The sequence below is a fragment of the Mercurialis annua genome, linkage group LG5, assembly GCF_937616625.2.
Source record: "Mercurialis annua linkage group LG5, ddMerAnnu1.2, whole genome shotgun sequence".
NCBI classification, from domain to species: Eukaryota; Viridiplantae; Streptophyta; class Magnoliopsida; order Malpighiales; family Euphorbiaceae; genus Mercurialis; species Mercurialis annua.
Window position 1 is genome coordinate 29,625,777 of NC_065574.1, and position 15,242 is coordinate 29,641,018.

Here is a 15,242-nt window from a genome sequence, read left to right on the forward strand (position 1 = left end):
TCTATTTAAACTTATTATCCCTTAGACAACAAAGATCTCTAATTAGTATTCGTGTTGTTTTGTATATTTAACCATAATGATTTGGTCTTTATCAAAATGGCCTCCCACTATGTTTTTCGAATCCTACACTTCCAAAATAGGAAACGTGAATCTTTGTTGGAAAAGATTTCAAGCGGGTGATTGAATTCATGTAGTCATTGTTCTTTCCCTCAGGTACGCCTAATTGCCGTTATTGGGATCACAATGTACTACAAATGAACAACACTTGGTCATCATATCTCATATGAGGTTCAATCATTTCCAGCTCCTAATGTTTTCACCCTCAGATACCCATTGTCGTTATTGGGTTCAGCATTAGTTTAGTTTAACCCATTGAATCAACTAAGATGTATCAATCTGAATAATACACGACTCAGGTACGCCTAATTGCCGTTATTACCGTGTACTATATCGATACACCCGCAACATCTCATGCTTAACAATAAACTAAACAACGGCCTCTTGATGATATCATCTCACCCCTATGTATCCATAGCCGACAATCAAATAGTATTAGTTTATTGCTCCAGTGGAGAGCCATTGATAAATCAATTTAGGGATTAATCAATATACACTTAACCTTTTAACTTTTAGGAAGATTTCTTAGGGTTTTAAGTTATTGTGGTCTCACTAAGAACACAACACATTTTAGCATGCATCTCATACAAAATAAAGCTAAAATGAATCATGCAATCAAATATGTATGATTATGGACTTCCTAGGTCTCATTCTTTAGCCACAAAAGAATGAGCAAACTATTACTTGTTCCGCATGTTTTATTGATGACAATATAATGCACAAGCGAGTCACGTATTGTGTTAAATAATCACATTAGAAAAATTCCCAGGATAGGTTGGAGGGTCTCGAGCGGACCACTTAAGTACCAATCTCCTAGACAGAATTTAATCAAATGTAATTAATGTCACAATAACGTTTGCTCGTTTTTGCAAACAAGACTTAAGCATTCGGAATTATAAATTACATGCCAATTAATAATTCCTAAGTCCATGATTATTAGTACATGCATTCAATCGTAAAGCTTTAATACTCGATGATACGGTGGCTCCGATACCACAGTTGGTGCAGCGGGACGTCCCAAATCGTATATTTCAATTCAAAATTGGAATTCCAATAATTCGGATTCAGAAATTGATCATATCAATAACAAATGGATCTTCGTATCATCTAGTAATTAAAGCACGCATCTAGAAACCGTAAGAAGAATACCTATGTCGATTCTCCAACGATTCTTGTAGTCCCGATAGTACGGCGACCTCAAGCTCGTCCACAGGAGTATGCGTCCGATTGAATCCTCGCATTGAAGTAATCTGCAAGAGTTCCTCTTGCCGAGCAACCCTAATCTCAAACTCTCGCCTCGATTACGTCTTTGCTAGGATGTATGAAAAACTTACTCCAAGCTTTTCTGTGATTGATGACTACTTGAACTCCTTCAAATATGGTCTCTTAAGTGTGGTGTCTGTAGAATGAGCAAAGGCGACCTCTATTTATAGGGTAGAGCTTTGCTTAAGAATGCAACACCTCACATGCTAGGTGTCACACAACAAGCAAAGGTGTTGCCACCATTCGACACCTCACATGCTAGGTGTCACACACCAAGCATAGGTGCTGCCACCATCTGACACATCAGATTCTAGGATTCACACATCAAGCATAGGTGTTGCCACCTTCTGACACGTCGGATGCTAGGTGTCACACACAGAGACATACATGACATCATCACATGACATCATCATGACATCATCACATGACATCATCGTGACGTCATCACATGACATCATCGTGACATCATCACATGACATCATCACATGACATCATCACATGACATCATCGTGACATCATCACATGACATTATCGTGACATCATCACATGACATCATCATATTAACTTGGATAAAATACATTAGGTGCCTACTAATTTATAACTCTTACAAATTAGTCCCTAATTGTATTTGTTTTTTCATCTTAGATTAATTTCCTAGATATGCTAGTATCTATATGAGATCGATCTCTTGTAAACTCAATCGGTTGCACACCCTATTGTGTGTGACTAACTAGGTTCACATCTATATGGCAACGAGAGTCATAAGAAACGTCTTTCTTATATTAAATAATTAAATCCCATTAATTATTAATTCTCGTAGATCGTGAGTGACGTCTAGCAACATATCACGACCCCCAAATAGATATGAATGTTTCGATGCATTCTTTATGAACCAATGTTCATAATTACCGTACACTCAAAATTCCCTTCGTCTAAGATTCCGATCTTGACTAGTGTCACGGTTAAGTCAAACACTGTTTGTCTTGATCATATGACCTCATCTCAGTTCTTATTCTTGATAAATATGACTTCCACTAGAAACAACTTTCTAAGTAAGTCATATACACCTGCGCAGGTTTTATCATCCATCAAGAACGATTTTAGATAGCATAGAATATATTCTCCGTTCATCCGGAGTGATAAATCCTCTCTTGGTTAAACCCCTATCTCCATATACAACTAACTAGAGCCAACACATCCCGCGACCCTAGCTCATGAAAGATCTAGGGATAAGGAGTATCAAACTCTAATCACCTATATACAAGATAGTGTCACCGCAAGTCAAAGGACATATGTACAATTATGAACTAGATGACATTAAATTGACTTTGATGAAATACCATGTATAAGTCATCTAGCGTCACTTGTTCGACCCACTCAACATCTTGAGTGTCCACATGTTTATCCTGATCCCCATCAAGTAGTATGAGACTCACTACTTCCTATAATTAGTAACTCCTTACTAATCAGGAGAATAAACAGAGGTGACAATCTTTCCGGGATAATACGATGCCCTTATTCGTAGGACCCCATCGATCGTGAACTGTTATTTAGATCACGTGTATGATAAAATCTGTAACTCATATTCTTAGCACCTTAAGAATAGATTCTATCACAATGTGATAAGGACAATACGTAATAAATGAACACTTAGTTGATGAGACACTTAGTTCAATTAGAACATATATATCTTTGCCATTGGGATTAGTTCTACAAATATGCATGATCAAATGGCCCTAGGGCACATACTACTAACAACGTGGATAAGCAAGCAGTGAGTTTGTAGTGCTATTTACCGCTTTATTGAGTACAGCATCGTATTTTAATATTATAAATGCTTTTGAACTGTTTTTACGGATTATGGATCTGGATTGAAACAAGCTGCTCGATAGACTTGTATCGAGACTGTGTACACCGGTAAGTACTCTGGGAATCGGCAGACTAAAGTCTTGCTTACACTGGTATATATATGAAGAGGGTTTGTTCCCGTCTACTCTGGGTTTATCAGTATGCTATGTCATACTTACGCTGGGATCATTTCAATACTGTTTTCCATTATCATATTATATAAGTATAAAATATTTTGATTTAAGGGTTTTAAACTTAATAAATGTAAATACTATTGCGAACTCATCTCAGTATATCTGACCTCGTTGTTTTCCCAAATTTTTCAGGTTTGTGATTTTAAAGCTGGTCCACTCCGATTCTTTTGATTCATCAGAGGTTTTTATGTTATGTAAACTACTTACTGTTTTCGAACTCTTAGACCGTAGTACAACTAGTTTAGATATTACATTTATTATTACACTTGGGGTTGTCGATTTGACCGATTATTTATTATTGGCATGTTTACTCTGGATTACATTATCGTTATATATAAGGCATGCTCTTGAGCATTTCAGATATTTAAGTTATTTATATTAGAACTGTAATATAAATTGCTAGACTTAGGTTGGATCTCGGTTGCCCCCGAGCAGTTTTCTACAGGTTTAAATGTTTATTTGTTTTCCGCAAGGCTTGCTACGGGTTTTGGTACGACCATACCCATACCCTAGCGCCGGTGACGATTCATGAAATTGGGTCATGACATTGGATTTGTTTCGTTACGTTTGTAAACGTTTGGCTAAATTGCTAAAAAGGTGAAACGCATGGTTTTGTTTCGTAAAGTTTGTAAACATTTGGGTTAAATTGCTAAATATGTGAAACGTTTGGATTTTTTTCTTAACGTTTGTAAACGTTTGGCTTCAATTACTAAAAATGTGAAACGTTTGGATTTGTTTCGTAACGTTTGTAAACGTTTGTTTTAAAACACTAAAAGGGTAAAACATTTGGATTTGTTTCGTAACGTTTGTAAACGTTTTGCTTAAATTGCTAAAAAGGATTTCGTAACGTTTTAAAAGTTTGGATTAGTTTCGTAACGTTTGTAAACGGTTGGCTTAAATCACTAAAAAGGTGAAACGTTTGTATTTGTTTCATAACGTTTTTAAACGTTTGGCTTAAATCTGTAAAAAGGTGAAACATTCGAATGATTTTTGTAACGTTTGTAAACGTTTGGCTTAAATCGCTAAAAAGTTGAAACGTTTGGCTTAAATCGCAAAAAAGGTGAAACGTTTGGATTTCTTTCGTAACGTTTGACTTAAATTGCTAAAAATATGAAATGTTTGGTTTTGTTTCATAATGTTTGTAAACGTTCGGCTTAAATTGCTAAAAAGGTGAAACGTTTTGATTTGTTTCATAACGTTTGTAAACATTTGGCTTAAATCGCTAAATAGGAGAAACGCTTGGATTTATTTCGTAACGTTTGGCTTAAATTACTAAAAAGGTGAAACGCTTTGATTTTTTTCGGAATGTTTGTAAACGTTTTGCTTAAATTGCTATAAAGGTGAAACGCTTGGAATTTTTTTCGTAATGTACGTTTGGCTTAAATTAATAAAAAGGTGAAACGCTTGGTTTTGTTTCGTAACATTTGTAAAGGTTTAGCTTACATCGCTAAAAATGTGAAATATTTGGATTTGTTTCGTAACATTTTAAACGTTTGGTTTTGTTTCGTAACGTTTGTAAACTTTTGGCTTAAATATCTAAAAAGGTGTAACGTTTGGATTTGTTTTGTAACGTTTGAAAACGCTTGGATTTGTTTCGAAACGTTTGTAAACGTTTGGCTTAAATCGCTAAAAACGTGAAACATTTGGATTTGTTTTGTAACGTTTATAAACGTTTGGCTTAAATCGCTAAAAAGGTGAAACGTTTGGATTTGTTTCGTGACGTTTGTAAACGTTTGGCTTAAATCGCTGTGAAACGTTTGGATTTGTTTTGTAACGTTTGTAAACATTTGGCTTAAATTGATAAAAAGGTGATACGCTTGGATTTGTTTCGTAACGTTTGTAAACGTTTGTAATCGTTTGGATTAAATAGCTAAAGAGGTGAAACACTTGGATTTGTTTTGAAACATTTGTAAACGTTTAGCTCCAATTGCTAAAACGGTGAAACATTAGGATTTGTTTCATAACCTTTGTAAACGTTTGGCTTAAATTGCTAAAAAAGGTGAAACGCTTGGATTTGTTTTGTAATGTTTGTAAATATTTGGCTTAAATTGCTAAAAAGGTGAAACGCTTGGTTTTGTTTCGTAATCTTTGTAAACGTTTCGCTTAAATCGCTAAAAATGTGAAACGTTTGAATTTGTGTCGTAACGTTTTAAATGTTTGGTTTTGTTTCGTAACGCTTGTAAACGTTTGGCTTAAATCGTAAAAAAGGAGAAACGTTTGGATTAATTTCGTACAGTTTGTAAAAGTTTGGCGTAAATCGCTAAAAAGGTGAAATATTTGGATTTGTTTCGTAACGTTTGTAAACGTTTGTCTTAAATCGTTAAAAAGGTGAAACGTTTGGATTTGTTTCGTAACGGTTGTAAATGTTTGGCTTAAATCGCTAAAAAGGTGAAACGATTGGATTCGTTTCGTAACATTTGTCAACGCTTGGCTTAAATCGCTAATAAGGCGAAACTTTTGGAATAGTGTCGTAGCGTTTGTAAAAGTTTGGCATAAATCGCTAAAAAGGTGAAACATTTGGATTAATTTTGTAATGTTTGTAAATGTTTGGCTTAAATCGCTACAAATGTGAAAAATTTGGATTTGTTTCGTAACGTTTGTAAACGTTTGTCTTAAATCGTTAATGTCACGACCCAATCTCAGGGCCGAGACCGGCGCTAGGGAATGGGAGTGGTTGCTCCGAAACCCGTAGCAAGCCTAAAAATGTAAAATAATTTTTCGCAAAACATAAACGTCATGCATGACATACATAGACATGTGTCATGCAGAAACACACATGCCAGGCACACATATCCTCTGGCAATCACAATATATATAACGCAGCAAGTGTAAAACGTTTAAAACTTTAAAACGTTAAAGTTATATTTACAGAAAACTTTACATACAAGCTGACTGACAAAATACTTATCTACTGCAGCTCTAAGAGTAAAGTATTGTTTCTTTACATACTTTCAAAAATACAGACTTCTGGAAGTAGGATAGAAGTCCGTTGCTTCAAAGCGTCTTTATCCTGAAAGGAAATCTGTGAGGGGTCAGTATATTGGGATATACTGAGTGAGTTCATACATTTACTAATAAGTATTCAAATAAAACATAAAATCGTAATCAATCATATACAGCCAAGTACAGGATCCGATTGAAACCTTAATCCTCAAACATACTAATAATCAATCGATCAACCCAATCATAAATATCAATTGCGAGTCCAACTCGCTGGTGGCCCAGCCACTAGATACGGGGACTTCCAGGCTACACCGTAGCCGAGTTCACTCTCGTATCGAAATCATAGCCCAATCGTAAATTTCATATTCATCATCAGCTCCCAGCTGAGGCATATCAAAACTGGTGATCACACAGTCCTATTGTCGCCCAATAGGTAGCACGTTCCATCGGATCAATACTGGTTTCAAATCAAACTTATGCAATTCATAAAAAGAATTCGCATATAAAACATGCAATTCAAATATAAAGCAATATAAAATAATTGCTTAAATAAATACTTTAAAAGCAAATCGTATAAACTCACAGAAAACGCTTATCCAAAAATACGTCGGGGCTTTAGAAACGTCAAGCTTCCCGAGCTCCTGGTCCAGCTCCTTCTTGCCTCGCTGGATCTAAAACAATTTCAAAACATTTGACTCACATCAGAATCCTATTCTAAGATTGACTCTAGACTCGAGACACGACAAGACACAAAACATAAGCCGTCGTGCTTCAAACGTAATCTTTTTCGATAAGCGATTCATACTTCTTCCGATCTTAACACTTTTCAATTTGATTCTCAATAGAGAATATAGGTTTTCTCAATGAAACCAATTGATATCCATAAACTAACTTATCCCAAACAACTAGTCATAATTTACTCGTTTTACGTCCGAATCTCGCATTTTCGGAGTCCGGGAGTCGATATCGGGATGGAGAATCATCAAATTAGATTTTTAGGGTCATTCCCCTTCAACGGAGGGGTGGTGCACGTCGTGCACCCCCTAGTGCACGTCGTGCACCTTGGGTGCACGTCGTGCACCTCACTGGTGCACGTCGTGCCCCTGCACGACGTGCACTGATGTTGTGCACGTCGTGCACCTTCGTGGGCACGGCCCTGGCCGCTGAAACAGGCCCTCCCGACGTGCTAAATCAATCCCAAATCATCCAAATCACCAAAACATCAATCAAGCTAGTCGGAAACACGAGAAAAACGCTTAAAACGAATCGAATACGTAATCGCGATTCGGTTTCGCCGTAACCTATCGTTTTAAACCGTTTTTCCATCAAATAAACTCAAACAAATGGAGAAACGACTTGCTTACCGTGATTTCCCTGTGAAATACGATCGATTCGAGTTATTAAACGTCGAAAACGGACGAGAAACGGAGATCGTACGAGAGGAACGGTGAGAACGGCGTGAGAAAGAAAAAAGGAAATGAAATGGTTCTGGATGCTTCATTCCTTCTTCTGAAGGTTTACATATGTAATGGCTAACTTGCACTTTGGTCCTTGAAACTTTTCAAATGTTGCAATTTAGCCCAAAACCTACCCGCGTCCAAAATTTAAACGGTCTCCGATTGACTCGAAACTTTTACCACTAATACTATAAATTATTTCGCGGACTTTGGCGAAATAATTTCCGTCACGGGATTTATAATATATTTTATATTAATTTCTGAAGTTAAATCCTCAAATCCCGCTAACTAACTTATTAAAATTTATTCTAAATTCCCGATATAATTAAATTAAATTCTCCTTAATTTAATTTATCGGAAATCTTGACACGTGGCACGACGTAATTATCTTAAAATATTTTGGGGTATTACAGTTAAAAAGGTGAAACTTTTGGATTAATTTCATAACATTTGTAAATGCTTGGCGTAAATCGTTAAAAAGGTGAAACGTTTGGATTAGTTTCGTAACGTTTGTAAACGTTTGTCTTAAATCGCTAAAAAGGTGAAACGTTTGGATTTGTTTCGTAACGTTTGTACACGTTTGGCTTAAATCGCTAAAAAGCTGAAACGTTTGGATTTGTTTCGTACCGTTTGACAATGTTTGGCTTTAATCGCTAACTAATTGAAACTTTTGGAATTGTTTCGTAGCGTTTGTAAAAGTTTGGCTTAAATCGCTAAAAAGGTGAAACGTTTGGATTTGTTTCTTACCATTTGTAAACGTTTGGCTTTAATCGCTAAAAAGGTGAAACGTTTGGATTTGTTTCGTAGCGTTTGTAGACGTTTGTCTTAAATTGCTAAAAAGGTGAAACGCTTGGATTTGTTTTGTAACGTTTGTAAACGTTTAGCTTAAATTGCAAAAGAGGTGAAACGCTTGGATTTGTTTTGTTACGTTTCTAAACGTTTGGTTTATATTGCTAAAAAAGTGAATTGCTTGGTTTTGTTTCGTAACGTTTGTAAACGTTTTGCTTAAATTGCTAAATATGTGATATGTTTGGATTTGTTTTGTAACGTTTGTAAATGTTTGGCTTCAATCGCTAAAAATGTGAAACGTTTGAATTTGTTTTGTAACGTTTGTAAACGTTTGGCGTCTATCTCTAATAAGGTGAAACATTTGGATTTTTTTCGTAACGTTTTAAACGTTTGGCTTAAATTACTAAAATGTGGAATCGTTTGGATTTGTAACGTTTGTAAACGTTTGGCTTAAATCGCTAAAAAGGTTCGTTTCGATTTGTTTCGTAATGTTTGTAAACGTTTAGCTTCAATCGCTAAAAATGTGAAACATTTTGATTTGTTTCGTGACGTTTGTAAACGTTTGGTATATATCGCTAAAAAGGTGAAATGTTTGGATTTATTTCGTAATGTTTGTAAATGTTTTGTTTAAATTGCTAAAAAGGTGAAATGTTTGGTTTTGTTTCGTAACGTTTGTAAGCGTTCAGATTACATCCCTAAAAGGGTGAAACGTTTGGATTTGTTTCGTAACATTTGTAAACGTTTGGTTTAAATTGCTAAAAAGGTGAAATGCTTTGATTTGTTTCGTAACATTTGTAAACATTTGGCTTAAATTTCCAAAAAGGTTAAACGCTTGGATTTGTTTCGTAAGGTTTGTAAATGTTTGGCCTAAATTGCTAAACGGTGAAATGCTTATATTTGTTACGGAATGCATGGATTTCTTTCGTAACGTTTTATACGTTTGGTTATTTTTCGTAACGTTTGTAAACATTTGGCTTAAATCGCTAATAAGAGGAACCGTTTGGATTTGTTTCGTAACCTTTGCAAACGTTTGGTTTAAATTGCTAAAAAGGCGAAACGTTTGGATTTGTTTCGAAACGGTTGGAAACGTTTGGCTTAAATTGCTAAAAAGGTGAAACGCTTAGTTTTGTTTCGTAATGTTTGTAAAAGTTTGGCATAAATCTCAAAAAATGTGAAACGTTTGAATTTTTGTCGTAACGTTTTAAACGTCTGGTTTTATTTCGTAACGCTTGTAAACGTTTGGCTTAAATCGTGAAAAAGGAGAAACGTTTGGATTAATTTCGTACAGTTTGTAAATGTTTGCCGTATATCGCTAAAAAGGGGAAACATTTGGATTTGTTTCGTAACGTTTGTAAACGTTTGTCTTAAATCGTTAAAAAGGTGAAACGTTTGGATTTGTTTCGTAACGGTAGTAAATGTTTGGCTTAAATCGCTAAAAAGGTGAAACGGTTGGATTCGTTTCGTAACATTTGTCAACGTTTGGCTTAAATCGCTATTAAGGCGAAACTTTTGGAATTGTTTTTTAGCGTTTGTAAAAGTTTGGCTTAAATCGCTAAAAAGGTGAAAAATTTGGATTAATTTCGTAATGTTTGGCTTAAATCGCTACAAAGGTAAAACATTTGGATTTGTTTCGTAACTTTTGTCTTAAATTGCTAAAAAGGGGAAACGTTTCGATTTGTTTTGTAACATTTGTAAACGTTTGGCTTAAATCGCTAAAAAGGTGAAACATTTGGATTTCTTTTGTACCATTTGTAAACGTCTTGCTTAAATCGCTAAAAAGGTGAAACGTTTGGATTTGTGTCATAACATTTGTAAACATTTGGCTTAAAATGCAAAACGCTTGGATTTGTTTCGTAACGTTTGTAAAGGGTTGGCTTAAATCGCTAAAAAGGGAAAACGCTTAGATTTGTTTCGTTACGTTTGTAAACGTTTAGCTTAAATTGCTAAATATGTGAAATGCTTGGTTTTGTTTCGTTACGTTTGTATATGTTTGGATTATATCACTAAAAATGTGAAACGTTTGGATTTTTGTCATGACATTTTAAACGTTTGGTTTTGTTTCGTAACGCTTGTAAACGTTTGGCTTAAATCGTTAAAAAGGAGAAACATTTGGATTAATTTCATAACATTTGTAAATGTTTGGCGTAAATCGCTAAAAAGGTGAAACGTTTGCATTTGTTTCGTAACGTTTGTAAACGTTTGTCTTTAATCGCTAAAAAGGTGAAACGTTTGGATTTGTTTTGTAAAGTTTGCAAACGTGTGGCTTAAATCGCTAAAAAGTTGAAACGTTTGGATTTGTTTCGTACCGTTTGACAACGTTTGGCTTTAATTGCTAAAGTATTGGAACTTTTGGAATTGTTTCGTAGCGTTTGCAAAACTTTGTCTTAAATCGCTAAAAAGGTGAAACGTTTGGATTTGTTTCGTACCATTTGTAAACATTTGGCTTAAATCGCTAAAAAGGTGAAACGTTTCGATTTGTTTTGTAGCGTTTGTAAACGTTTGTCTTAAGTTGCTAAAAAGGTGAAACACTTGGATTTGTTTCGTACCGTTTGTAAACGTTTGGCTTAAATTGCAAAAAAGGTGAAACGCTTGGATTTGTTTCGTTACGTTTCTAACGTTTGGTTTAAATTGCTAAAAAAGTGAATCGCTTGGTTTTGTTTCATAACGTTTGTAAACGTTTTGCTTAAATTGCTAAATATGTGATATATTTGGATTTTGTTTTGTAACGTGCGTAAACGTTTGGCATTAATCACTAAAAATGTGAAACGTTTGAATTTGTTTTGTAACGTTTGTAAACGTTTGGCTTAAATTACTAAAATGTGGAATCGTTTGGATTTGTCACGTTTGTAAACGTTTGGCTTAAATCGCTAAAAAGGTTCGTTTCGATTTGTTTCGTAATGTTTGTAAACGTTTAGCTTCAATCGCTAAAAAGGTGAAACATTTGATTTGTTTCGTGACGTTTCTGAACGTTTGGTATAAATTGCTAAAAATGTGAAATGTTTGGATTTATTTCGTAATGTTTGTAAATGTTTGGCTTAAATTGCTAAAAAGGTGAAATGTCTGGTTTTGTTTCGTAACGTTTGTAAACGTTTTGCTTAAATTGCTAAATATATGATATGTTTGGATTTGTTTTGTAACGTTTGTAAATGTTTGGCTTCAATCGCTAAAAATGTGAAACGTTTGAATTTGTTTTGTAACGTTTGTAAACGTTTGGCGTCTATCTCTAATAAGGTGAAACATTTGGATTTTTTTCGTAACGTTTTAAACGTTTGGCTTAAATTACTAAAATGTGGAATCGTTTGGATTTGTAACGTTTGTAAACGTTTGGCTTAAATCGCTAAAAAGGTTCGTTTCGATTTGTTTCGTAATGTTTGTAAACGTTTAGCTTCAATCGCTAAAAATGTGAAACATTTTGATTTGTTTCGTGACGTTTGTAAACGTTTGGTATATATCGCTAAAAAGGTGAAATGTTTGGATTTATTTCGTAATGTTTGTAAATGTTTTGTTTAAATTGCTAAAAAGGTGAAATGTTTGGTTTTGTTTCGTAACGTTTGTAAGCGTTCAGATTACATCCCTAAAAGGGTGAAACGTTTGGATTTGTTTCGTAACGTTTGTAAACGTTTGGTTTAAATTGCTAAAAAGGTGAAATGCTTTGATTTGTTTCGTAACGTTTGTAAACATTTGGCTTAAATTTCCAAAAAGGTTAAACGCTTGGATTTGTTTCGTAAGGTTTGTAAATGTTTGGCCTAAATTGCTAAACGGTGAAATGCTTATATTTGTTACGGAATGCTTGGATTTGTTTCGTAACGTTTTATACGTTTGGTTATTTTTCGTAACGTTTGTAAACATTTGGCTTAAATCGCTAATAAGAGGAACCGTTTGGATTTGTTTCGTAACCTTTGTAAACGTTTGGTTTAAATTGCTAAAAAGGCGAAACGTTTGGATTTGTTTCGAAACGGTTGTAAACGTTTGGCTTAAATTGCTAAAAAGGTGAAACGCTTAGTTTTGTTTCGTAATGTTTGTAAAAGTTTGGCATAAATCTCAAAAAATGTAAAACGTTTGAATTTTTGTCGTAACGTTTTAAACGTCTGGTTTTATTTCGTAAAGCTTGTAAACGTTTGGCTTAAATCGTGAAAAAGGAGAAACGTTTGGATTAATTTCGTACAGTTTGTAAATGTTTGCCGTATATCGCTAAAAAGGGGAAACATTTGGATTTGTTTCGTAAAGTTTGTAAACGTTTGTCTTAAATCGTTAAAAAGGTGAAACGTTTGGATTTGTTTCGTAACGGTAGTAAATGTTTGGCTTAAATCGCTAAAAAGGTGAAACGGTTGGATTCGTTTCGTAACGTTTGTCAACGTTTGGCTTAAATCGCTATTAAGGCGAAACTTTTGGAATTGTTTTGTAGCGTTTGTAAAAGTTTGGCTTAAATCGCTAAAAAGGTGAAAAATTTGGATTAATTTCGTAATGTTTGGCTTAAATCGCTACAAAGGTAAAATATTTGGATTTGTTTCGTAACTTTTGTCTTAAATTGCTAAAAAGGGGAAACGTTTCGATTTGTTTTGTAACATTTGTAAACGTTTGGCTTAAATCGCTAAAAAGGTGAAACGTTTGGATTTCTTTTGTACCGTTTGTAAACGTCTTGCTTAAATCGCTAAAAATGTGAAACGTTTGGATTTGTGTCATAACATTTGTAAACATTTGGCTTAAAATGCAAAACGCTTGGATTTGTTTCGTAACGTTTGTAAAGGGTTGGCTTAAATCGCTAAAAAGGGAAAACGCTTAGATTTGTTTCGTTACGTTTGTAAACGTTTAGCTTAAATTGCTAAATATGTGAAATGCTTGGTTTTGTTTCGTTACGTTTGTATATGTTTGGATTATATCACTAAAAATGTGAAACGTTTGGATTTTTGTCATGACATTTTAAACGTTTGGTTTTGTTTCGTAACGCTTGTAAACGTTTGGCTTAAATCGTTAAAAAGGAGAAACATTTGGATTAATTTCATAACATTTGTAAATGTTTGGCGTAAATCGCTAAAAAGGTGAAACGTTTGCATTTGTTTCGTAACGTTTGTAAACGTTTGTCTTTAATCGCTAAAAAGGTGAAACGTTTGGATTTGTTTTGTAAAGTTTGCAAACGTGTGGCTTAAATCGCTAAAAAGTTGAAACGTTTGGATTTGTTTCGTACCGTTTGACAACGTTTGGCTTTAATTGCTAAAATATTGGAACTTTTGGAATTGTTTCGTAGCGTTTGCAAAACTTTGTCTTAAATCGCTAAAAAGGTGAAACGTTTGGATTTGTTTCGTACCATTTGTAAACGTTTGGCTTAAATCGCTAAAAAGGTGAAACGTTTCGATTTGTTTTGTAGCGTTTGTAAACGTTTGTCTTAAGTTGCTAAAAAGGTGAAACACTTGGATTTGTTTCGTACCGTTTGTAAACGTTTGGCTTAAATTGCAAAAAAGGTAAAACGCTTGGATTTGTTTCGTTACGTTTCTAACGTTTGGTTTAAATTGCTAAAAAAGTGAATCGCTTGGTTTTGTTTCATAACGTTTGTAAACGTTTTGCTTAAATTGCTAAATATGTGATATATTTGGATTTTGTTTTGTAACGTGCGTAAACGTTTGGCTTTAATCACTAAAAATGTGAAACGTTTGAATTTGTTTTGTAACGTTTGTAAACGTTTGGCTTAAATTACTAAAATGTGGAATCGTTTGGATTTGTCACGTTTGTAAACGTTTGGCTTAAACCGCTAAAAAGGTTCGTTTCGATTTGTTTTGTAATGTTTGTAAACGTTTAGCTTCAATCGCTAAAAAGGTGAAACATTTGATTTGTTTCGTGACGTTTCTGAACGTTTGGTATAAATTGCTAAAAATGTGAAATGTTTGGATTTATTTCGTAATGTTTGTAAATGTTTGGCTTAAATTGCTAAAAAGGTGAAATGTCTGGTTTTGTTTCGTAACGTTTGTAAACGTTTTGCTTAAATTGCTAAATATGTGATATGTTTGGATTTGTTTTGTAACGTTTGTAAATGTTTGGCTTCAATCGCTAAAAATGTGAAACGTTTGAATTTGTTTTGTAACGTTTGTAAACGTTTGGCGTCTATCTCTAATAAGGTGAAACATTTGGATTTTTTTCGTAACGTTTTAAACGTTTGGCTTAAATTACTAAAATGTGGAATCGTTTGGATTTGTAACGTTTGTAAACGTTTGGCTTAAATCGCTAAAAAGGTTCGTTTCGATTTGTTTCGTAATGTTTGTAAACGTTTAGCTTCAATCGCTAAAAATGTGAAACATTTTGATTTGTTTCGTGACGTTTGTAAACGTTTGGTATATATCGCTAAAAAGGTGAAATGTTTGGATTTATTTCGTAATGTTTGTAAATGTTTTGTTTAAATTGCTAAAAAGGTGAAATGTTTGGTTTTGTTTCGTAACGTTTGTAAGCGTTCAGATTACATCCCAAAAAGGGTGAAACGTTTGGATTTGTTTCGTAACGTTTGTAAACGTTTGGTTTAAATTGCTAAAAAGGTGAAATGCTTTGATTTGTTTCGTAACGTTTGTAAACATTTGGCTTAAATTTCCAAAAAGGTTAAACGCTTGGATTTGTTTCGTAAGGTTTGTAAATGTTTGGCCTAAAT